This window comes from Entelurus aequoreus, linkage group LG05, assembly GCF_033978785.1.
Source record: "Entelurus aequoreus isolate RoL-2023_Sb linkage group LG05, RoL_Eaeq_v1.1, whole genome shotgun sequence".
Taxonomy (NCBI): Eukaryota; Metazoa; Chordata; class Actinopteri; order Syngnathiformes; family Syngnathidae; genus Entelurus; species Entelurus aequoreus.
Window position 1 is genome coordinate 24,512,416 of NC_084735.1, and position 26,848 is coordinate 24,539,263.

General features: G+C 39.1%; 1 protein-coding gene and 1 long non-coding RNA gene across 3 annotated transcripts in view; one reads left to right on the forward strand and one right to left on the reverse strand.

The window, feature by feature from the left end:
• The window catches only part of LOC133650357 (uncharacterized), a 258,130-nt gene that overhangs the window by 208,995 nt on the left and 22,287 nt on the right, over positions 1–26,848 (reverse strand). The window lies entirely within an intron of this gene.
• Positions 8,901–26,848, forward strand: part of LOC133650356 (hippocalcin-like protein 1) — a 120,309-nt gene continuing 102,361 nt past the window's right edge. The window contains exon 1 of the mRNA XM_062047502.1: positions 8,901–9,272. The gene's annotated coding sequence lies outside the window, so the exon portion shown is untranslated. The remainder of the gene's footprint in view (positions 9,273–26,848) is intronic.

The window sequence follows — 26,848 nt, forward strand, 5'->3', positions numbered from 1 at the left end:
CAAATCAGATTTTTTTTTTGCCAGTTCAAACGCTCCAAAGTGCTTTAAATTGGATGTTTTAGCATCAGATTTGGGACACATCAGGAGGTAGTCCAAATTCATTTGGAACCGGATCTTTTCAAATGTGACTCCGGTCTAAACGACAATTCCACCTGTTAGCAACTTTTACGTCATCTTTGGTTGACGTATGTCATTTATGTGTGCAAGCTCAGATTCGGCCCGTAAATAAGTCATGACGACATTCGGTTTCGGCAGCGCTTTTTCGGTGATCAAAGTCTTTTTCCGGCGGCCAAATTTTCGGTGCATTACTTGTCAATAGTGCACAAATCATGATGATATATACATACTTTGATTCCTAAGAAATAGCGAATGATGTGGCGTATTTGCTTACATGTTACGTACATTGCCTAAGTTTTTTACGTGAGGGAGTAGAAAAATAACTAAGGTAGATTCACGCTGATGTCCGTGTCTCCTCTACTTAACAGCCATAAAAAGATTAGAAACCGCCCAAATATATTAATATTGAATATATATTTATTCAAATTCTACACACAATACCCCATATTGATAATGCAAAAATGTGTTTTGTTTTTTTTATTTCTTTGCAAATGTATTACAAATAAAAAACTAAGAAATCACATGTTCATAAGTATTCACAGGCTTTGCTCAATACTTTGTTGATGCACCTTTGGCAGTAATTACAGCCTCAAGTCTTTTTGAATATGATGCCACAAGCTTGGCACACATATCTTTGGGCAGTGTCGCCCATTTCTCTTTGCAGCACCTCTCAAACTCTATCATGTTGGATGGGAAGCGTTGGTGCACAACTGTTTTCAGATCTCTCCAGAAATGTTCAATCAGATTCAAGTCTGGGCTCTAGTTGGGCCACTTAAGGACATTTACAAAGTTGTCCTGAAGTTATTCCTTTGATATGTTGACTGTGTGCTTACAGTAGGGTTGTTGTCCTGCTAAAATATGAAACGTCTCCCCAGTCTGTGTTCAAGAGCGCTCTGGAGCAGCTTTTCATCCAAGATGTCTCTGTACATTGCTGCATTCATCTTTCCCTCTATCCTCACAAGTCTCCCAGTTCCTGCCACTGAAAAACATCCCCACAGCATGATATTGCCACTGCCATGCTTCACTGTAGGAATGGTATTGGCCAGGTGATGAGTGGTGCCTGGTTTCCTCCAAACATGACACCTGGCATTCACGCCAAAGAGTTCAATCTTTGTTTCATCAGACCATAGAATTTTGTTTGTCTTTCAGGTGCATTTTGGCAAACTTTTTCGAAGGATTATCTTCCGTCTGGCCACTCTACCATACAGGCCTGATTGGTGGATTGCTGCAGAGATGATTGTCCTTCTGGAAGGTTCTCCTCTCTCCACAGAGGAATGCTGTAGACAGAGTGACCATCAGGTCACCTCCCTGACTAGGGCCTTTCTCCCCCTCTCGGTTTAGATGGCCGGCCAGCTCTAGGAATAGTCCTGGTGGTTCCAAACGCTTTCCATTCACAGATGATTGAGGCCACTCATTGGGACCTTCAAGGTGCTCTACCCAAATCTGTACCTCGAGACAATCCAGTCTCGGAGGTCGACAGACAATTCCTTCGACTTCATTCTTGGTTTGTGTTCTGCCATGCACTGTCAAGTGGGTAACCACAAATATAGACAGGTGTGTGTCTTTCCAAATCATGTCTAACCAACTGAATTTACCACAGGTGGACTCAAATTAAGTTGTAAGAAGATCTCAAGGATAAACAGTTGAAACAGGATGCCCCGGGCTAACTTTTGATCTTCATGAAAAAGGCTGTGAATACGTATGTACATGTGATTTCCTAGTTTTCTTTATTTAAAAGAAAAAAGAAATAAAAAAAAAACTCACATTTTTGAGGATGAAAGTTAATTAATTCCCTTTTTCGAATAAGGCTGTAACATAAGAAAATGTGGAAAAAGTGAAGCGCTGCATGTGAATACTTTTCGGCTGCACTGTATTAAGATTAGTTTATTTCAAATTTCATAAAACACATGACTACACGTGGTTAAAAAAGCCAGAATTAGCCAGCAGGCTAGTTTTCATCTGGAGTCCCCTGGCCATGATGTAAAAAAGGCAGTAAAATATATCCATTTATACATTATATTTAATTTGTTTTCACGTAAAACCCCTCATTTTTAACATGTGGCGGCTTTTATTTTGCAAAGTAGTAATAATAACGGCTTCCTTGTTCAATTACAGAATCCGGTCAACTTCCTTGGTTTTCACTTATGTGCATGCAAGTGAAGTCAGTCACATTGTGTATATTGGAGTCTGATAAAGACCACATTTTACCTGTAATCTAAACAGCTGGAAAAATTCAGATTTGGGAAAAATCTGATTTGGTCCACTTTGGCTTGCAGTTTAAAGGCCTACTGAAACCCACTACTACCGACCACGCAGTCTGATAGTTTATATATCAATGATGAAATCTTAACATTGCAACACATGCCAATACGGCCGGGTTAGATTAGTAAAGTGCAATTTTAAATTTCCCGCGAAATATTCTGCTGAAAACGTCTCGGTATGATGACGTTTGCGCGTGACGTCACGGATTGTGCAGAAATATTGGGACACCATTGTGGCCAGCTATTAAGTCGTCTGTTTTCCTCGCAAAATTCCACAGTATTCTGGACATCTGTGTTGGTGAATCTTTTGCAATTTGTTTAATGAACAATGAAGACAGCAAAGAAGAAAGCTGTAGGTGGGATCGGTGTATTAGCGGCTGGCTACAGCAACACAACCAGGAGGACTTTGAGTTGGATAGCAGACGCGCTACCGTGAGTACGCAGCTTTGGCTACCAAACATTTGATCGCTTGCCCGTACGTGCGTGCCGCTATGTGCATGTCACGTACGTAACTTTGGGGAAATATATGTGCTGTATGAACTTTATGGAGGTGAACGGTACTTTGGGCTGTGGGATTGAGTGTGTTGTGCGGGTGTTTGAGTTGTATTGGTGGGTTATATGGACGGGAGTGGGGAGGTGTTTGTTATGCGGGATTAATTTGTGGCATATTAAATATAAGCCTGGTTGTGTTGTGGCTAATAGAGCACATATATGTCTTGTTTTTATTTACTATTTTAGTAATTCCCATCTGAATATCAGGTCCCACCCGCCTCTCACAGCATCTTCCTTATCTGAATCGCTTCCACCGCCCTCTAATCCTTCACTCTCACTTTCCTCATCCACAAATGTTTCATCCTCGCTCAAATTAATGGGGTAATCGTCGCTTTCTCGGTCCGAATCGCTCTCGCTGCTTGTGGCCATGATTGTAAACAATGTGCAGATGTGAGGCGCTCCACAACCTGTGATGTCACGCTACTTCCGGTACAGGCAAGGCTTTTTTATCAGCGACCAAAAGTTGCGAACTTTATCGTCGATGTTCTCTACTAAATCCTTTCAGCAAAAATATGGCAATATCGCAAAATGATCAAGTATGACACATAGAATGGACCTGCTATCCCCGTTTAAATAAAAAAAATTCATTTCAGTAGGCCTTTAAATGTAGTCAGGGAGTGAGGGTTTACTAGGGTACATAGGCGCCAATCCCGTGGGTGCTTCGGGGCCCGAGCACCCACTGACAATGCCGAGCACCCACGTGGGATTGATGGCAACTTCCAATCTTTAAAAATTGTTGTTGAAAAATCTTGTTGTTGTTAATTTTGTGGTGAGTTTGGTCCGTTTTACATCATAAAAAAGTCACGAATCATATAGTCTATATTTAACAAAGCCTACCAAGATTTCATTGTGCCCCATAATGAACTAATGACACTATCATCTAGTCTTTGAACACACTGTACATGATCAAATGAAGGACATATTTACTCAACAGCCATACATGTCACACTAAGGGTGGCTGTATGAACAATGCCAACACTGTCATAAACACGTGCCATATAGTGAAACCACACTAAGCAACGAGAAACACATTTTGGAAGAATATTTGCAACGCAACACATCATAAACACTACAGAACAAATTCCAGGAATTCCCTGCAGCACCAACTTTTCTGGGACGCTACAATATAAACAAACGCCATTGGTGGATCTACACCTAACATGCACCGTAATGATACCACGTACAATAGCGTATCTAGTCGATACTACTATGATTACATCAAAAAAATTTAAAGTAAAAAAATATTTTTTTATTTTTATTTATATTATGTTTATAAACTCAGGAAATATGTCCCTGGACACATGAGGACTTTGAATATGACCAATGTGCAGTATGATCCTGTAACTACTTGGTATTGGATCAAATATTTGTGGCCTCATCCAAAACTAATGTAAAGTATCAAACAACAGAAGAAGAAGTGAGTATTACATTTTAACAAAGTGTAGATGGAACATGTTGAAACAGAAAGTAAGCAGATATTAACAGTTAATGAAAAAGTAGATTAATAATACATTTTCTACCACTTGTCCTTAATAATTTTGACAAAATAATAGAATGATAAATGACACAATATGTTACTGCATATGTCAGCAGCTAAATTAGGAGCCTTTGTTTGTTTACTTACTACTAAAAGACAAGTTGTCTTGTATGAATACTTGCCAACCTTGAGACCTCCGAATTCGGGAGATTGGGAGGGGGGGTTTAAGGGGGGAGGAGTATATTTATAGCTAGAATTCACTGAAATTCAAGTATTTCTTTTATATATATATATATATAAGAAATACTTGAATTTCAGTGTTAATTGATTTACACGTATACACACACATAACACTCCTCTCTACTCATTGTTGTATTTGAAAGTGCAATGCTTTGCAGCCAGTAGCACAGCCTTTGAAGGAGCATAGGTATGGGCCGCATCTGTGAAATTTAATTTGCAGGAAAGGAGTGAGTTTAGGGTTGATTTGTCCATCCTCGTTCTATTCTCTGTCACTATCTTTTTTTTGGATATCACTACTTGCCGTAGTTTTGAAGCAATGCATGATGGGAATCCGGATGTTGTGTGTCAGTGTATTAACGTGCCGGCTGGAATAAACACACACTGAGAAATAGCCCCGTGCCTGCCTACTTTATCGGTTATAGATAAACCTATGGATAACGGAGACATATATAATAGTCTCCTTCTTGTTGTGTGTGCAGTTGCGCACTGAGCTCCAAAAGCCGTAGATGTTATAACGTGACTGGGCCGGCACGCTGTTTTTATGGAGGAAAAGTGGACGTGACGACAGGCTGTCCTCACTCAGGTCCAGCTGGAAATTGGGAGAAATTCGGGAGAATGGTTGTCCCAGGAGATTTTCGGGAGAGGCACTGAAATTCGGGAGTGTACCGGAAAATTCGGGAGGGTTGGCGAGTATGCTTGTATGTTCACTATTTTATTTAACCCTTGTGTGGTGTTCGGGTCTGTGGGACCCGTTTTCGATTTTTATTAAAAGAAAAATGATACAATTAATTAATTTTTCAAACTGAGACTCACTGGCTTTGGCTCATTTTCTGTGAAGAACATATATCAGAATACATATTTAATGAACACACACACCATACACCCCCCCTACACATTTCTATTACATATAAGATGTCCAGGGTCCACTGGACCCAGGGCTAATAGAAGTGTGGAAATTGATGTTCTGTGTACCACACGCCCACACACACACACACACACACACACACACACACACACACACACACACACACACACACACACACACACACACACACACACACACACACACACACACACACACACACACACACAGCAGGCCTAGACAGGAGGAGGACAGAGTGTAGGTACACAGAACATCAGAGGGTCAAATGTGCGACAAAATGAGCGCAGACAGTGTTGACAAACAATGTTGCAACCTTGTGTGGGAAGCGCAGGTGCAGAAACACAAAAGAATAATCCCTGTGGGATGCAGAAACTGGCAGAGAAATTTCCATGCAACGTTCATATTGTTGTTACTCAGCCAGTATTTGTGGGTCTTAGACTTAGACTTAGACTTACTTTTTATTGTCGTTCAAATTTGAACTTTACAGTACAGATTAGAACGAAATTTCGTTGCATTAGCTGGTTGGCAGTGCAGGATAAAAAAGCAATAAGGTGCAGATATAAATAAATAGATTACTGTAAAGATAAATATATTGCACGTTTGCATATGCATCCACGTTTATGGATGTATGTTATATTGTCTTTATATTCCAGCGAGTTAATCAATTTTTTGGGGGAATTGAGGGGATTATTATGATGCGTTCAAGAGTCTTATGGCCTGAGGGAAGAAGCTGTTACAGAACCTGGAAGTTCTGCTACGGAGGCTGTAGAACCGCTTTTGTAGAGTCCAGCAGTGAAAACAGTCCTTGGTGGGGGTGGGAGGAGTCTACTGATTTTCTGAGCCCTGGTCAGGCAGCGGCTTTTTGCGATTTCCTGGATAGGAGGAAGAGGAGTCCTGATGATCTTTTCCGCCGTCCTCACCACTCTCTGGAGAGACTTCCAGTCTGAGGCACTGCAGGCTCCAGTCCAGACAGAGATGCTGTTGGTCAGCAGGCTCTCTATAGTGCCTCTGTAGAATGTGCTGAGAATGGGGGGAGGGAGCTGTGCTCTTTTCATTCCACGCAAAAAGTGCATGCGCTGCTGAGCTCTTTTTACAAGAGCTCCGGTGTGTAGGGACCAGGTTATATTGTCAGTTATCTGCACCCCCAGGAACTTGGTGCTGCTTACCATCTCCACCGCTGTGCCGTTGATGAAGAGTGGAGCATGACTGGACTGGTGCTTCCTGAAGTCGACGATGATCTTCTTGGTCTTGTCGACGTTCAGGACCAGGTTGTTGGTTCTGCACCAGTTAACCAGATGTTTCACCTCCTCCCTGTAGTCCATGTCGTTGTTGTCACGGATGAGGCCCACTACTGTTGTGTCGTCCGCATACTTCACAATGTGGTTAGTAGTGGACCTGGCGCAGCAGTCATGGGTCATCAACGTGAACTCAGGACGCAGCCCTGGGGGGAGCCGGTGCTCAGGGAGATGGCACTGGAGGTGTTGTTGCCCACTCTCACAGACTGTGGTCTGTCTGTGAGGAAGTCAAGCAGCCAGTTGCATAGGGGGGTACTGAATCCAAGGGTGGCCAGTTTGCTCACCAAGTGCTGCGGGATGATGGTGTTGAATGCCGAGTTGAAGTCCAGAAACAACATCCGCACGTGTGTGTCCTTTCCTTCCAGATTTGCTAAACTCAGGTGGAGTGCAGAGGAGATGGCGTCCTCTGTGGAGCGGTTAGGGCGATAAGCAAACTGGTATGGGTCGAATGTCGGGGGAAGTCTGGAGACAATATATTCCTTTACCAGCCTCTCAAAGCACTTCATTACAGATGTTTTTTGGGATAAGTCAGTATTTTAACATAAGTGTTTGATTGTGAGGCATTAAAAGCCACAAAATGCAACGTGTCCATCAGACCCACAAACACTGGCTGAGTAACAACAATATGAACACCACACAAGGGTTAAGGACACAATTACAATAAGAAACATATGTTTAATGCACCATAAGATATTTTTGTTAAAATAAAGTCAATAATGAAATTTTTTGTGGTCCCCTTTATTTAGAAAAGTACCGAAAAGTACTAAAATACTTTTGGTACCGGTACCAAAATATTGGTATCGGGACAACACTAATACACACACACCGAGCACCCACTGGCAGAAATGTAGATCGGCGCCTATGCTAGGGTACACTGGCTGGCCTCCGTTACATCAAATATACAGTATGTACAATATGTAGGGCCGCAAATCTTTGGGTGTCCCACGATTCGATTCAATATAGATTCTTGGGGTCTCGATTCAAAATCGATTTTTTTTCAATTCAACACGATTCTCGATTCAAAAGCGATTATTTTCTAGATTCAAAAGGATTCTCTATTCATTCAATACATAGGATTTCAGCAGGATCTACCCCAGTCTGCTGACATGCAAGCAGAGTAGTAGATTTTTGTAAAAAGATTTTATAATTGTAAAGGACAATGTTTTATCAACTGATTGCAATAATGTAAATTTGTTTTAACTATTAAATGAACCAAACATATGACTTATTTTATCTTTGTGAAAATATTGGACACAGTGTGTTGTCAAGCTTATGAGATGCGATGCAAGTGTAAGCCACTGTGACACTATTGTTCTTTTTTTTTTTTTTTATAAATGTCTAATGATAATGTCAATGAGGGACTTTTAATCACTGTTGAAATTATAACTAATATTGATACTGTTGTTGATAATATTCATTTTTATTTCACTACTTTTGGTTTGTTCTGTGTCGTGTTTGTGTCGCCTCTCAATTGCTCTGTTTATTGCAGTTCTGAGTGTTGCTGGGTCGGGTTTGGCTTTGGAATTGGATTGCATTGTTATGGTATTGCTGTGTATTGTTTTGTTGGACTGATTAATAAAAAAATAAAAATACATTTTTTTTAATTATATTTTTTTTTAAAAAATTGATTTTTTAAAAATGAGAATCGATTCTGAATCGCACAACGTGAGAATCGCGATTCGAATTCGAATCGATTTTTTCCCACACCCCTAGTACATATGTGCAATAAAACGAATTAAATGCATGTATATATACCGGTAGCAATAAGATATTAAAATCTGCAACCCCCTATAGAGTGTAAGTCCTTCTGAAGGAAACTGCAGCTAAATGTCCTCATTAAAAAGGCCGAGAATGACCAAATATATGTGCAGTATCCTAAAAATCTCTTCGTGACGCAGAGTTGGTGTAAATTGCACTATGTGCGCCTTTATTCTACCGTGGTGACGCACACTTTTAAAGACGAGAGAGCCGGGGAAAGTGGGCGGGGCTGTGCGCCACGTCGGTGCCAATAGGCGCAGCGCTATCTAATTAAAGACCCACCACGTAATCCCGACAGCACCACCCCCCACGCCGTTTAAATCCACTCTATCCGCTCACACCGTTTAAAACACGCCGTCCTCCTCTCCCTCCGTCGCCTATAGAAGACACTGTCCGCCGGAGGGGACCACCACGCCGCGGCATCATCGCTGGTCATGCTCTGCGGGACGCGGCTGATGTGAGACGGACAGGGGACACCCATCCGAGTCACTCGGTGTCCGCGGATGTGCGCGCTGAGGAGCTGCAGAATTGGCGTGTAAAAGCTGGGCGGCGATCGATCCAGAATCTACTCCTGTTTTTTTGTCGTGCGCCGAGGAGCACAGGGGGGAAGGCGCCCAGCATCCCTGCATCTCTCCCTGCACGGAGCAGAGAGGACCTCCCTCCCTCCACACTAGAGCGCCTTGCATCGGGTAAGAAATAGGCTGGCTTCCGTTATGGTCCCCTTATATCCCCTTTCAATGTGTTTCCTAACCAATTAGACCGATACATGACTGTACAAAAAGGATGCAACAAAGTGCATTAATGGTTCCATAGTGTGCATTTGGGACAGGTCTGCATTTTCCATGAATGCACATGGTGACCACAAGGAACCTCTTTTGTACATTTGTGATGGCCCAGTTTTTACTTCATTGCCGTATAAATATGTTGATTCGCTTTGACAACTTAAAGTGGAACTGCACTTTTTTGGGGGGGATTTTGTTTATCATTCACAATCCTAATGTAAGACAAGAACACAAGGGGAGCTCCACTAACCACGTTAAACCCAGATTCCGATCTAACAAAGGTCTTAACTCATTCTCTTTCTATGCCACATCAATGTGGAATGCGCTCCCAACAGGTGTAAAAGAAAGGGCATCTCCATCCTCCTTCAAAACCGCACTAAAAGAACACCTACAGGCAACTTCAACCCTAAACTAACACCCTCCCTTCCACATCCTACCTCCCCGGATTGTAAATAATCAAATGTAAATAATCAAATGTAGATACTTATTCTTATGCTTTCTGATCTCTCTCTCTATGTCCACTACTTGCTGTACATATCCTACCAAGTCAGTCCTACACTGTTCCAATGTCCATTTCTCTGATGATGCAATTGTTGATGACTGAAGTGTTGATATCAACCAAACCTAACCCCCCTCCAAATCCCACACCCCGGATTGTAAATAATGTAAATAATTCAATGTACATACTCTGATGATTATCTTGTGTGATGACTGTATTATGATGATAGTATATATCTGTATCATGAATCAATTTAAGTGGACCCCGACTTAAACAAGTTGAAAAACTTATTTGGGTGTTACCATTTAGTGGTCAATTGTACGGAATATGTACTGCACTGTGCAATCTACTAATAAAAGTTTCAATCAATCAATCAAATGTTTTTATGCATTCTAACTCATAAATAAACGTTAGGAAAAGTCATCTTACAATAGGAGTCGCTCTATTCCGCCTTTAAAGCGCTCTAAAAACATCCGAACACCTCCATCAATGTTGTATATGCATGCCGTAAGTATTAATGTAGTATCAGGCACATTCACAATAACATGATATATTTATGTAATTTGCGCATTAATTTCCAAGACGCATGACAACGTTTGCTTTTTCCTTTTTCAACAACACTGACAACTACTCATGCAGACAACATACATAATAAAACAACCACTTACTGTACAATGTCTGCTCTCACTGGGATGCCAACTGCTGGGATGTTTATATGTTTGGATTAGTTTAGACCAGTGGTTCTTAACCTTGTTGGAGGTACCGAACCCCACCAGTTTCATATGCGCATTCACCGAACCCTCCTTTTTTGTCAAATTCAAGACAAAATTATTATATGTTTTTGGTAACACTTTAGTATGGGGAACATATTCTAAGTAACAAAGACTTAATTTAGAGTTTTTTGGACACTAGGGGAACATATTCTAAGTAACAAATACTTAATTTAGAGTTATTTGGTTAGGGTTAGGGTTCGGGTTAGGGTTGGGTTAAAGGGTTATGGCCAGGGTTAGAGGGTTAGGGTTATAATAAGGTCATGCCGAATAAGGCATTAATAAGTACTTAATAATGACTAGTTAAGAGCCAATATGTTACTAATTTGCATGTTAATAAGCAACTAATTAATGGTGAATATGTTCCCCATACTAAAGTGTTACCATGTTTTTTTACTGGTGCACAAAATGAACCGTGCATGAACACCACCTTGTTCAAACAACAAAACCAACACAGTGCATAAACTCACAACAAATTACACACCTGCAAATCAGTGTGACTTCTGCTGTTGCCGTATCCGTAATACGCCGATAGGGAGAAGTTTTTATTTACACGATGAGTCGGGTGTGTTTTGACCTCCGCCGAACCCCTGAGCCCAACTCACCGAACCCCTAGGGTTCAATCGAACCCAGGTTAAGAACCACTGGTTTAGACAAATAATGAATCAGTCTTTGCAAAGGGTTAACAAACAAGCATCTTTTCCTGTTTTTCTCACCATCACCTCCTTCCACTAGCCAGGTGGGGGCATGATTTATAATATAGAACAGCTATTCTCAAACTAGAGGTCTGCAACCCACAGCTCTGGAGATAGATACTGGCTCTTTCATGCCTCAGCCTTGGCTCCCTTTGGCTTTGCAACAAATTGTCAATAAATAATCGCTATATATTGTTATTTGATCTAATTTATTTAGTTTATTTAAATGTAACAGTTGTTATTTTGGAGATTTTGGTGATCTTGTAATATGAAAATAAAACGTGTTTTCATATTTTGTCGATTAAAATGTAGGTCACACCCCCTATTATTTACATTTTGTTCCCAAGCAATTGTATTGTTTTCAGCTAGCAACGGACAGACCACTGTTGATGAGGTTGGTTCACCTGTGTGCTTATTATGTGGGGAGAAAATAGCAAACAAGAAAAAAATCAAACGTCGAAAGACATTTCCAGAACAAACACACAGCATTTGCGGAAACATTTCCCACCTGGAGATGACCGAAAAAGAGCAGTTTCAGAACTGCTGCGGAGAGATGATCAGAGCAAAAATACTTGAGTCGTTTTCTGTCTAGTGTTTTATAAATGCTACAGCATAAGTGTAATGAAACTGTAAGTAGTGTTATCATCAGTGTTGGGTTAGTTACTGAAAACCAGTAACTAGTTACAGTTACTAGTTACTTTATTTCAAAAGTAACTCAGTTACTAACTCAGTTACTTACACCAAAAAGTAATGCGTTACTGTGAAAAGTAACTATTTAGTTACTTCTTTTTTTTCCCTTTTTTTTTTTTTAAGGCTCCCATTAAATGCCCTTTTAGCCTTCATTTCAGTACTGATATTGCACTGGAGAATAACACAATCTGTTGATCAACTTGACATGCATTTGCATCACTGAACTCTGCTAAGCAATGTGGTCTACATACAACACACAAAGACAAAGATATGTTTCAAAGGGCCAATTTATTTCAGGCCAGAACAAATTGACAAAACTATTTTAAATAGCTGCAACATAATGGCACTTTAACTTTAAGTAAATAGGATCATTGATCCTAGACACTAACTAAAATGTTATTTTCTTTGTACTCGACAAAAGAAAAGTAGTGAGAATGTTAAGACACTCGACTTCTGGCTTCACCATGATGTCATGTTAGTTGTTATGGGAGTAGCCTATGTGTGTGTGTGTGTGTGTGTGTGTGGCCCTTTAAGATATGACAGCATGTGAGGTGAGTGATGTCAGTGAGTGAGTGGGCGAGAGAGGTGAGGGAGCGGCGACAGTGAGTGCGTGCAGGTGCTCTAGTTTGGTGGATGGCTGCGTCCAATAAAGTCACAAAGTTGCAACAAACCGCCGGCCTCGTCATTCACCCTCAGCTGTAAAAACCCACTTTTGGGTAAAGTGAAGGTTGTTAGCCCCGAAGTACATAGGCCCTGGAGGAACGTCTCCCCTGCGCCCCTCAACTACGGTCTGGGAGTCCCCCCCACCCCCACCCCCAGAAAGCACGCCTCTTCTTTTCCACCGCAGCGCTCCAATAAAACACACTCAGATCTTCTGTTTCTAGCCGATACTACATAAAAAATAACGTAAAATAACGCAGCAACGCATCATGTAGTAACGGAAACTGAGTTACTGAATATAAAAAATAACGCCGAAACTAACGGCGTTACAGTAACGCGTTACTTTGTAACGCGTTAGTCCCAACACTGGTTATCATCATGTTAGGGATCAAACAGAGTTTACAGCTCTAGGGTGGGTTTGATTTGTTGGGAAATGGGCTCAATTGGCTTTTGGTATACTGGAGGTCGCCTTCTCCTGATCAAGTGGTAAGCCTAAAAAGTGGTATGCTTAATTACATTTTCAAACACAAGTTTTTTTGGGCTGTGAATCTTTGGCCACCACACGATTTGATTTGATTCTTGGGGGTATCGATTCGATTCTCAATTCAAAACGATCCTGGATTCAAAATCAATACTTTTTAATAACATTTGGTGCCAGTTCTATTAATTAATTACATTCCTCCGAAGAATATATAAACAGCTGTGATCATTTTTATATTACTTAAAATAAAACTGTTTTTGTTTGATAAAGTTCCACTCAAACATTTAAAGTCAAATACAAATAAGGCACCAAGAGAAGTATCACGCACTTCTCTTTTCTGAAGTAAATCTGTACAGCTGATATGATCATCTACATCAACAACATGATTTGTCTGAGTGGCTGGACAGGACAGGACATACTAAAAATAAAAAAATTTAAAAAAATGTTTTTAATCGATTAAGAATCGTTACAGATAAGAATCACGATTCATTTGAAAATCAATTTTTTTTACACCCCTAACAGTTTTACTGTTTAAACAGTGTAATGTTACAGTGGCCAAAAATATTAAATATACTTGTTAAATAAAACGTATGCCTTGTTTTAAACAAAAAAAATTGTTATGCCTACTACATTAATGTATTTTTATGTTGGTCATTATGGTTGTACTTGGAGAGCCAATTGTTTTCTGCGGTGGTATTTGGTGAAAAGTTTGAGAGCCAATGATCGAGAATTCACTTTCTTCAGCTGGTGAGAGAACAGCTCCCGAGCTGATGATGTCAATGCAGCAGCATAAGCCAGTTAGCTCATAATGATCAATGTGCCGCTAAAAGTAGGTTCTAAACGTTAGTGCTTATAATAACATCATAGCAAATACTTTATTAATATTTAGGTCATGAAATGTAAACAAAGTATTGTTGGCGCTTTTTGGATGGTTATTTAGAGGGATTTGTGGCCGAAATAAGAGGACCACCCATTGACTCCTTTGTTAGCTGACTTTTCCTAACGTTTATTTACGAGTTAGAATGCATAAACAAAGAAAAACATATGTGTTCTTATCTTACAAAGGGACTCTGAATGATAGGCAATTTTTTAATTTTTTAAAGTGCAGTTCTGCTCTAATGTGCGAGTTATGTTGCGTTAGGTCACACCCTGAAAGTCTGTTTTATCTGTGGATCTACAAAAGCTCACAAGCTTCTCTCTCTCGCCAACTGTCGGCGTTGGCAACGACATCCATAAATTAAGTCAACAGAGGCAGTGATGCCGTCAGGGTGAAGAAGATGGGTAATTATCACCTGTCACTATAGATGTTTTGGATGCCAGCTCGACTCAAGATAACGAGGACAGTTAACGCCAGTGGTGTTGGATGAGGGTGCAACTCCTCCTTAAAGACTCCTCGCTACTATATTTGGGAAATTAAGGGCACCCTATTTTGACTCAAGCATCAAAATACCTTTGCCAATCATCTGCTTGAAACAGAACTTTTCATTGGTTTGACAAGTTGAGTGGTACCTCAACTTACGCACTTTAATGTTGTATGGCTGAGTTGTAACTCAAATCAACGTCATTCATTAAAATAATTGAAATAAATTTAATAGGGGCTTGCCTTTTCCCCGAATACCCACATTTTGATATGTAACATCCATCTATCCATGTTCTACCGTTTGTCCCTCTCTGGGTCGCTGGAGCCATTTCCAGCTGCACTCGGGCAGAAGACGGAGTACACCTTGGACAGGTCGCCACCTAAGTGCTTTGAGTCTCTAGAGAAAAATCGCTATATATATAATTCACTTTACCTGAGATAATAATGTTTGAAAACAATACAATAGATTATATTATGTATTGTACTAATTTTTATCGTAGTTTTATAATTTTTTATTGCTGCCCTCACACGACCGCTTGTAGCCATACTTCAACTTACCACAAGTTCGCCTCATGGTATTTTTACACAATCGGCCCCTTCAATTGATTATCATTATTTATCAACAAACTGACGAAAAACTTGCTTTGAATGAGATGTCAACATGACAAGCAGATGTTAAAGTTCTTGGTGCAACAAATACTATTGAGTTCAAAAGAACTTCTGTTGCATGCGGTACAATTTTTTTCTGCCAAAATTGTACATTTAGCAAGAAATAGTGCCTTATTGACGCACATTATTTCCAGTTTTTTGCATGCCAGATGTGGACCCTGTGCATTCAGTTTGACACCTGTGCAATAGAATGTACTACACACAGCTACAGTATTTTATAAAGTAATGTAACAATGCCCAGTATTTACCTTGGAGAGCGACCGCGGTGAAGTTGGTTTCACTTTGGTCGTTGGATGTTCGCCTCCGTAGCTACAGCAGCAGTTCAACCCTCCCTGTGCCTGGGCTGCTCTTTTATAATGCAGGGCGCTCACAAGAGAAGTGCCGCTGTGGGTTGGGTGCATGGCCGGTCGTTATTTCAACTCGGTAGGTGTGGTCCAATTCTAAGACCCGGTGTTTTGGGGATGTTTTGCAGGTTTCGTTCTGGCATTTGCTGCGAAAGCTAGCAATGATGGCTTTTAACTCCTTGTTTTTTTCCCCTCAATGGTGGGGCCACAAATGAAAATTCATAACTTAAAGCATAAGAAAAGGCTAAGAGAGCTTGTATCTCTAAATACTTGAGGTACCACTGTATAGGTTGTAATTAGTCACATGACTTTTGAACAGAAGTAAACGAAGTGGTGAGCCACCAAACCAACAAGGCTACTGTGTAACAAACAGAGTGTGAAATTTATGTAAGAGGCCTAAAAAACTCAAACCATGCGATTGCATAGATCCATATAAGTTATCAAAAAAAGATTTGTTGAGTGATCTCAAGGATTATTCGTGAACATATCCCAGACATGTCGAACTATCTGGTCCGCCAGACATCCTACATGGCAAAACAAATGAAAACTTGGAAAAGCATGGAGCTCTATTTCTTTGTGTGTGGCTGGGTTAAATAAATTGGTATCAACACTCTCCCGGATAAAAAAATATTTTTTCCTGGGGCAAGGTTGCGTTTCATGATTTAACTTTGTGTCTAAATAAGCCCTGTTTGTTGTTGTTGTGCATGTGCCACTTACTAGTATGTGTGTTTTTTCCTGTCTTCATCAAAATATGACCACATTAATGTTGTGTATGTGCTGAAAGCCTTATTTATGATTGCTGCCTTTGGTAAAAGCTCAATTCTTTTAGGTTTTGCTCATGTTTGCCTTCTTTTATTTTGACTCGGCGAGTTGGTGCTTTTCGAAACACTTGTAGCAAAAATGCATTTTATGAACTCCAAAACAAGATACAATACAAATATTATGAAGATAATACTTAAATTGGACATAATATAAGTTAAAAGTATATCAAACAAACCTTTAACAAAGTGATAACTGCAAATTTCTGCATTCTTCGACTCTGCTCCCAAGTAATTAAAGTCCGTCCCACTTTTCTCATAGTTTTTCGGAAAATCTTGACATCTTTCACCCTTCTTGATTACATCTTGAATAACTCTGAAGAAACTTTTATCCTGTTGGCGACTCAAACAGCCTAAAACAACGCAAGTATAGGGCATTTTTCTTCGAGAAAGGCAAAATGCCACCCAGAACGTTACGACAACAGACGCTCGCCGGTCCAACACTTCAAGCCTCGCATAGTTAACGGGCCGGGCGTGAATACAACCTCTATGCAAGAATTTCTTACATCACAACCATCCTGAAGTACTTATAAGGTGGTCACTGGACAGTGACTGTATCTTTAATTTGTGTAGAAACTCACCTGCCGCCAAAGGAAAGAGGCGCTTCACACTTGATTGACAGTCAAGGAGTCGCCATTGACAGTCAGTATGTTTCCATGCACTTAATTAGTCAGATTTTTCAAACAATTAGGCTTATAATAAGCTTTCTTAAACACCTTAATCCAGACCTGGGCATTCTGCGGCCCGCGGGCCACATCCGGCCCTTTGTGCGTCCCTGTCCGGCCCGCGTGAGGCCAATTATAAATTACAATATACATTTTAAAAAGTATCTATGTCGAGTGTGCAATACAACGGTGCTGCTTTTGTTTTGAAAATCGTTATTTGTATTACTTCCGTGTGGACGTATGCGTGTGCGTGATTGTGAGTGAATGTGAACAGCTGCAATCACAAATTACAAAATAAAGTTGAAAAAACATCTATGTCGTGCGCGCAATACAACTGTGCTGCTTTTATTTTGAAAAGTATTATTTATGGGCGTGTGTCCGTGTGTAACCTGCGAGTGAAGGTGCACATGCAGCGACAAGTGATGCACGGTTTACACACGAGACGCTAAAAAGAGAAAAGTTGATGACGAATGGCGTGTTTTCAACAAGACAAGGACTGCCAAGCAACGTTCCCTCTAAGGTGCGTGCCTGCGCAATTGCGCACTGCTCAAACGTCCGCTGCGCGCAGCAAATATATGCCGCGCACCAAATCAAATACCATCTGAATTCTAAACAAAATAAACATATTTATTCTATGTAATTTTGCAATGCAACTTTGAGTGACAGTGACAACAAGCGGCCCTAACGGTGTTCGTCAACACCGTTCAATTGAACACCGTTCAATTATTGTAACGTCTATCGCAGGGGTCACCAACGCGGTGCCCGCGGGCACCAGGTAGCCCGTAAGGACCAGATGAGTAGCCCGCTGGCCTATTCTAAAAATAGCTCAAATATCAGCACTTACCAGTGAGCTGCCTCTATTTTTTACATTTTATTTATTTACTAGCAAGCTGGTCTCGCTTTGCTCGACATTTTTAATTCTAAGAGAGACAAAACTCAAATAGAATTTGAAAATCCAAGAAAATATTTGAAAGACTTGGTCTTCACTAACTGACAAAGAAACAGATAACAGATTTGGTGTCCAGTTCAAAGTGTGACATGATTTATTTAAAAAATTGAGAGTTGACTTTTGTATTTTACACGAGTTATTATTTGTACAAACATGGTGCAAAGTAATTCATGATTTGTTCAAAAATGTTAGTGGCTAGCTAGTTAAAATGGGATATTGTGATTTCACAAGACTGTCTTAGAAGTGATCATTTGAAAATGTTCAATTTGAAAAATGTGCATAAAGTGTTGCATATTGATATTTATCTGTTTCTATATATATTTATTGTGAGAAATCATTAAGATAATCAGTGTTTCCACAAAGATAAATATCATTAATTATTAATAATAACATAGAGTTAAAGGTAAATTGAGCAAATTGGCTATTTCTGGCAATTTATTGAATTGTGTATCAAACTGGTAGCCCTTCGCATTAATCACTACCCAAGAAGTAGCTCTTGCTTTCAAAAAGGTTGGTGACCCCTGGTCTATCGAGATGCTTCGAGGACAGGAATTATATCGATCACTTTATTGAGCATAACTGTTTATATTCGGACATAACCACACCAAAAATATGAGTAAAACACTTCTATCTCGAAAAACTAGTCATTTTCTGCCGTACAAACCAGGCCAAAACCAACTTGTCATCTGTCACCAACATGCATACGACTAAACCACTGGTGCGTTTATGGCCACAGAAAAAGTCAGACAACTCAAACACCACACAAAGTTACACTATGACTCCTCAGTCATACGTGTGCTTATTTTACTGTCATTTATTATTAATGTTAATTTATTTATATTAGTCATGGAATGCTGTTACACACACTATGTTGAAGTATTACTATTATTATTAATTATTATTATTATTATTATTTATCTTACGGTATACATCAAAAATAATATTGAGCAAAATTTAATTGAAATATTGTCGATGTGGCCCTACAGCAGTGCTCGGGTTGCTCATGCGGCCCCCGGTAAAAATTAATTGCCCACCCCTGCCTTAATCTAATCTTTTGAAAAATCGGATTAATACACCTAAATTATGCGATTGGAAAACAGTTTTCTCTAGCATGTAGGCATTAACAGTGCAATCTCTGTGGAAGACAAACACCCCTCTCGTTACGACATTATTTACAAGCGAAGAAGAACAAGCTGTTGGGGGGGGGGGGATTGAATTTTAACGCAAACAAGCATACAAAGTAAAGATATAGTAGCGGAAATAAGTCAACATTTTTAAATATATAATATAAAAACCTACCTGTTTAATGGATGACAGGATGTTTTCAAAGAAGAAATATGCGGCATGACGCAAACACATCCCGGCGGAAGGAGAGACTGCTTAAGAAAAACCTCCCAACAGCCATATTTTGACATTAAAACTTGTTTGTATACACAATATAATTATTACAGAGTAAAAAAATAATGTGTATGTTTCGTTACTCAGTAGACAACAACAATTAATAGCGGTAGATCACATGACTTCAAAACAGCATTGATCTCATTCATTCAGACCATCCACGACAACCATCTATCCATCCATTTCCTACCGCTTGTCCCTCTAAGGGGTTGCGGGGGTGCTGGAGAATATCCCAGCTGCACTCGGGAATGTTATTCATATTTAATGTACTGATGGAAGAATTAAACGTCCAAATACAACAATTAAGACAACACCACTAACATGTAAATAAGCAATTAAAAATAATTCATTGCATACCTAGAATTAACAGTAAATAGTCCAAGCAAAGTTCACCAAAATAGCGATCTTTGTATGTCTCTGATGGTCATAATAACTTTAAGTGTCCATCCATCCATCCATTTTCTACCGCTTGTCCCTTGTGGGGTCGTGGGGGCTGCTGGAGCCTATCTCAGCTGCACATGGAACAAAACATTACCAACAACATCAAATAACAGTGGAAAGTTGTAGTTATCAGAGCTTGAAAGCTACTAGCTCTACCTTATTAGCATGTAGCACTGTCTAATTCTACTAACAAGCTGAAATTGTCCCCAAGTGTACAAGAGGCACGCAGTGGTCGGTCAACAGTCACATTAGAGATTGAGCATTGAAGCCGAGACTTCACAGCTCTTTTTATTACCAAATATGTGTTATATGTGTTTTATGTCGCACGATTGCACCAAGAAAAATTCCTAGTTTGTGAACCCGTTCTCAAACAATGGCAATAAAACTATTCTGATTCTGATTCTGACATGTAGGTGGGAAAACAGTAGAAACCAAAATATTTGAGAAATCAGACTAATTTAGTGCATGTAAACGTACCGAGTAATGTCCTGGTCTGACTACTGGTTATCCGCATGATTTCATTCCCAACCATCAAATAGACATGTTGGTGCGCTTTTGGCAAATTATAATAATAATCAACATACCCATTTTTAATCTCCAAGTGCACATCAAGATAATCATTCATAACCATAAAAATCAGTCTCTGCATCCAAAGTCTGCATGTGGTTTTGCCCAAAATGCACCCCCAAGACCAGACTGACTGTTGTAGCTATCTAAGGATGCATGTGCCAAAAACATGTGCTCGGCAGCTTGCTTAGAAAGTGTCAGAGTTCTGCAGCGGACGTGGTTTGGGTCGAGGCAGGCACTCAGCTTGCATGTGCTAATGTAGTTGTTACATAAGACGATAAATGGAGCGCTACTCACTCAGTCACAAAACCCTGCATATTTTTGTATATGATAGGATTTGCCTTTGAGGCGAAAGGCTGCAGCCAAGGTGAGTTTGACTAAGGCCACTAGGCATGAACGAAGAGAGACGGCTTGCCCACGTTGTCCTTTATGCAGCTGGGAGTTCTCTATAATGTGACAGCACGAACGCGGAGAGTACATAATGGCTGAGGAATGTCACTTTGAATTAAGGTTTGTGTCTGCAAGGAAGGTCATTGTCAGATTACGAGCGGAAAAACAGCAGGTTTGCATCATCAAGGAGAAAGCCTTGCAGGTTACATATCAGGGCTCGACTCCCCTCCAGCAACATGATGAATGCATAAGGCCAATGGAATTACCTTAGAGGACAGACACTAACGACTTTGTGGGAAACACGGCTGCAAACCCAGCAGGGCCAATAGCAACGTTCCAAATTGGTTGAAAAGCTTCTGCGGTCGTCTGCCTTCTGTTGCTTTCATGTTTTATTGCCAGTTTGCATGCGCCGTGCCAAGTTTATGTACAGAGGATTGTTCTCTGCTAATGTCACACTGGCATCTGCTTTCATATTAGAGCCGTGTTGATTAGATTTGACAGGGAGCGGATAAACAGCTTGAAGAAATCAGTCATTGTTCAAACTTTGATGAAACAACAGGCAATTTGGTTCATTTGCTAGAGGCCGACGGAGGAAATACGTTTGTAGAATATTTCAAAGCATTACAACTTCACTACATATGCTAGATACAGTAAGTTTACACTGTGTGTTTGTTAATTCTACTGAACACCAAGTTAAAATATGCTGAATGTTGTTTGTCTATAGGTAGACCTGCACCGATAGTCAATAAATCAATTAATCAAGCGATAAATGAAAATTAACCAGTAGGGGTGCAAATCTTTGGACACCTACCAATTAGATTCGATAACGATTTCTGAGGCGACAATTTGATTCAGAACAGAGTCTTGCTTCAACACGATTCTCGATTCAAACAGATTCTCGCAATATATTATTTGGTATAATAATTATAATGAACCTTTTTCAAAACATGTTACAGGTTAGATAAGCTAGTTTTGGTTGTCTAGAGATGGTTTAAAAATTATTTTATTTTTTTTAATGTTTGAAAGAAGAAAAAATATATATATATATTTTTTTTTTAAATAACTTTTCAAAAAGTATGAATCGATTGAGCCATCTAATATACATTATATAGGTAAATATCTTATAATAGGTCTTTTTTTTAATCAACGCAGCGTAACTAATTTGTGTGTGTGTGAGTGTGTGTGTGTGTGTGCGCGTGTGTGTGTGTGACTTTTATTGTGATGATGCTGTTTCACACATGAAGTTCCTGACAAATAAAAAAAAAGTATTTGAATTGATTTTGACAAAGTTTAGCTAGTGGACTTTGTCTAAAAGATAGATGAATCTATTTTTCACAAAAATGTGTCTCACACTTGTTAGCTAGCTAGCAAGGTAACAAGCTAGCTATTTTACTGAGTTGATATCGCATCCTCCAGATGGCCGATATCATGCCTGCGCTTCAACTGTACTGCCATAAAAAACAAATTCCGCTTTGCAAAAAATGACATGGTATTAGGGGTTTACCGGTTGATTGATATTTCAAATTATATTGTTAAAATTTCAAGTATATCGATCTGTGCTCGGAGAGTTTGCCTTCACAGCGATAGGTATCGATCTAATATCCTTTTAAAAGGAATTGATTGATTTTATCGATACTAGAAAAAGAAAAACATTGGATTTAAGAACTGCTGAATTTTTATGAAGTCTAGCACTTGTAATACTAAAGATTTTAAATGTTAAGCCAATTACCGTATTTTCCAGACCATAGAGCGCACCAGATTATAAAGTGCACTGCCAATGAGCGGGTCTACTCAGGTCTATTTTCATACAAAAGGTGCACCGGATTATAGGGTGCATTCAAAGGGGTCATATTATATTATACATTTTTTTCTAAATGTAAAACTTTCTTGTGGTCTACATAACATGTAATGGTGCTTCTTTGGTCAAAATTTTGTATAGGTTATGTTTTACAGATCATCTCCAAGCCACTTTCTGACAGTCGCTTCAGGATGTGCCGTTTTGTGGGCGGTCTTATGTACATGGCTCACTTTCGGCAGCGTCTTTTCTCCGTCACCTTTGTTGTAGCGGTGTAGCGTGCAAGGACGGGAGTGGAAGAAGTGTCAAAAGATGGAGCTAACTGTTTTAATGACATTCAGACTTTACTTAAATCAATATCGGAGCAGCATCTCCTCATCCGTGGCTCACTAGTGCAATAACGCCGGAAATGTGTCCCCGTGAAAAACCGTCCGACCGGAACTCTCCAATAACTGAAGTTCCTTGGGTGAATAATGTAAACTCACTACACCGGTTTGTTTTAGCGCTTACATGGCGAGTTTACTGACAGATATAAGTAAGAACTTTACACTACTTTAAATTAGAAATGGCAACAGCACAGTGTGATTGTCCCATAACAAGATGATATAGACCAGGGGTCACCAACGCGGTGCCCGCGGGCACCAGGTCGCCCGTAAGGACCAGATGAGTCGCCCGCGGGCCTGTTCTAAAAAAAAAAAAAAAAAAAAAAATTACAAAAAAAAAAAAAAACATACATAGAAAAAACACAAGATACACTTTCAATTAGTGCATCAACCCAAACAACCTCCCCCATGCACACTCATCCACACCCACTCACACAAAAGGGGTCATTTCTTTCTGCTACCAATATTCTGGTTCCCACAACATAGACAACACATCTGCAAGGGACACAGTCCCTGAAGCACACATGATTGTATAGGCTGCTGGTCCACTAACATTTTCATTAATTACTATTTTTTATGTAATTATTTTTATATTGTTTTACTTTCTTTTTTATCCAAGAAATGTTTTTTATTTATTTATGTTGTTTTATTTTATTTTTTAAAAAAGGGCCTTATCTTCAACAGACCAGGTTGTCAATGAAATTAGATTTGTTTAAAGGGTTTTTTAAACCAGGCCCAGTCCAGTTAATGTCCAAGTCGGACTCAGCAACACACACCTTCATTCATGTACACAGAAAAAAATTAGGGAACACAACAGATTGCATATAATTTATAAACAAAATTATATTTTCAAAATAAGCATTTATGTACAGTCCAGATTATGTCCAGGTCACTCAAATTAGGGAACACAACAACAGATATCATATAATCTATAAACATAATTATACTTTCAAAATAAGCCTTTGAGGACTTTTCATCTTTTTGTTAATGTTTTTTGGCATCATTATCGTTTTCAACCATGTAACTTTCTAAAGTTAGAAAATACTGAATAAATGTTTTAAAGAAAGTAATACTAAGTGAATATCTGTTTTTGGCCTTAAAAATAAACATTTTACAGAGTACTATAATTAAATTGACTAAATCATGATTGTCAATGAACTCTCCTAAAATAACAGAAACCACATTAAGCTTCATAAACAAACCAATTCTTAAACACTTTTTTTCAACTTCCACCCAAAACAAAGACACAATATGACAATACCAAAACAAATGCAGGGTGGATTCAGGCTCCTGAAAACAAAATCGGCAATCATCTGACTCTGTCATATTCCATAATTTTAACATTTTCCCTGTGGGTAAGAAGTTATAAATAATTTTAATTTGAAAATAACGATTTTGCACATCGATAGTGGTTTTATAGATTAGTTTGAATATGGCATCCCATGGCAACGGGCAGTCAAAAAAGTCCTCCCATTTTCCATTTGTGTTGTATGAGGCAGCCTTCAAAGATGTCTTTATTAAATACAAATGATATATTTTTCTATTTATTTTAGTTCCTTTTTACCAACTAGAATTTCTTATTAGAGGTTTACAAACTAATAATTTAGTAGTTCCATAATTAATTATTTGTTTCCATCTTTTCCCAATTACTCCAGTTAGTTGATAAAATGAAAAGCTTGAGCAAGCATCACCATACATAGCTCTAAATTCATCATACTTCATAATTCTACCATTCTCATTGATAATATCATTGACAAAAATGATTCCTCTTTCAAACATATTTTTCCAAAAGAAAGGCTTTCCATCTATTACAATATTAGAGTTCATCCATATTAACTGCTGCAAAATATTGTCTCTTTTTTCTGGCACATACAATTGAAAACACCACTATGAGTGGATTGTTTCCTTTATGAACCCCGCCATGTTTCCCAGCAGACTCTCTGGAAGGGGATCACTTGTAAAAAAGGATACAATTTCTTTTGATACAGTACATGTTTTTTGTCCAACAGGACATTTGTGTACCACTCAATGTTTAAATACATCTTTGGAACAATTGATGCTTTTAAAGACAGACACATAGCTTCAAGGTTGAGAAGTTTCAGGCCCCCATATTCATACTCTTTGTACAAAACCTTTCTTTTAATCTTTTCTGGTTTGCCGTTCCAGACAAAATCGAAGACCCTCCGCTCATAAATCTTAAAAAAGTTTTGTGATGGAGCTGGTAATGACAAAAACAAATAAATAAATTGAGGAATAATTAACGAGTTGGCAATAGACATTTTACCATACGAGGTTAGGGATTTCCCTTTCCGTAATTGCATAATTTTGTCCAGCTTTCTTAGTCGATTATCATAATTTACTGAGCCTAGATCTTCCAGATTTTCTGGGACAACAACACCAAGTATGTTAACTGGTCCATCTGTCCACAAAACAGGCACTTTGCATTCCATTCGAAAGGACGTTCCCTTTAGATTTCCGATCCTTAACATTTTACATTTATCATAATTAAGCTTAAGGCCAGATTGCTGTGAAAATGCCCAAAAGATTAAGAAGGTTCCGCAAACAATGAGGAACAATCTTATCTTTGTGAATCAGCCTTTTCTGACATGAACTTCATCAAGAACAAACACAGAACACGCCTCACTGATGCACATCTGCAAGACTCACTCAGAGTTTCAGTGTCAAGTTACACACCAGAGTACAACACACTAGTTAACAGCATGCAATGCCAGGCTTCCCACTAACTGACAAAGAAACAGATAACAGATTTGGTGTCCAGTTCAAAGTGTGACATGATTTAAAAATTTGAGAGTTTACTTTTGTATTTTACATGAGTTATTATTTGTACAAACATGGTGCAAAGTAATTCATGATTTGTTAAAAAATGTTAGTGGCTAGCTAGTTAAAATGGGATATTGTGATTTCACAAGACTGTCTTAGAAGGGATCATTTAAAAATGTTCAATTTGAAAAATGTGCACTTAGAGAAAATATAAAAATAAAGTGTTGCATATTGATATTTATCTGTTTCTATATATATTTATTGTGAGAAATCATTAAGATGATCAGTGTTTCCACAAAGATAAATATCATTAATTATTAATAATAACAGAGTTAAAGGTAAATTGAGCAAATTGGCTACTTCTGGCAATTTATTTAAGTGTGTATCTAACTGGTAGCCCTTCGCATTAATCAGTACCCAAGAAGTAGCCCTTGGTTTCAAAAAGGTTGGTGACCCCTGATATAGACAAAGAAGAAGCTTATCGACTACGGGGTCGGCACGGACTACAAAGGCGGACGCGCACAAATTTTCAGGACTAATGCAGATCCCAAATACAGATCAGCAGGTACCAGAAGGTAAGAAAAGTTGTTTTTGCGTAATATTGGTGAACAAAATGCCAGATAATATGTCTTACCTTGTACACACACCATAATAATACTCGTATGTTGAAGCACAGTACAAGCCATCGAGCGGTGCGGCTTCATAGCTTACCAAAGTCGTACTAAAACATTTTGATAGATTTTTGAGCGCCGTGTGTAATGTTCTATATTTTCAATGGAACATATACAATGTTGGTGTTGTTTACTTGAGTCATATTGCAGTCTACACATATCTCTTATGTGTGACTGCCATCTACTGGTCACACGTATTTCCCTATGTACCAAATAAAATAGCTTCGAGGTCGGTAAGCACAACCAAAATTATTCCGTACATTAGGCGCATCGGGTTATAAGGTGCACTGTCGAGTTTTGAGAAAATGAAAGGATTTTAAGTGTGCCTCATAGTCTGAAAAATACGGTAAATGTCTGTGGCGTCATCAAAACAAAATTGCTGGATATCTAAAGTGGTTGAGAAAGGTCATAACAAACGCGATAAGACAATATTGTAATATCTGTGACATGTGTGTCA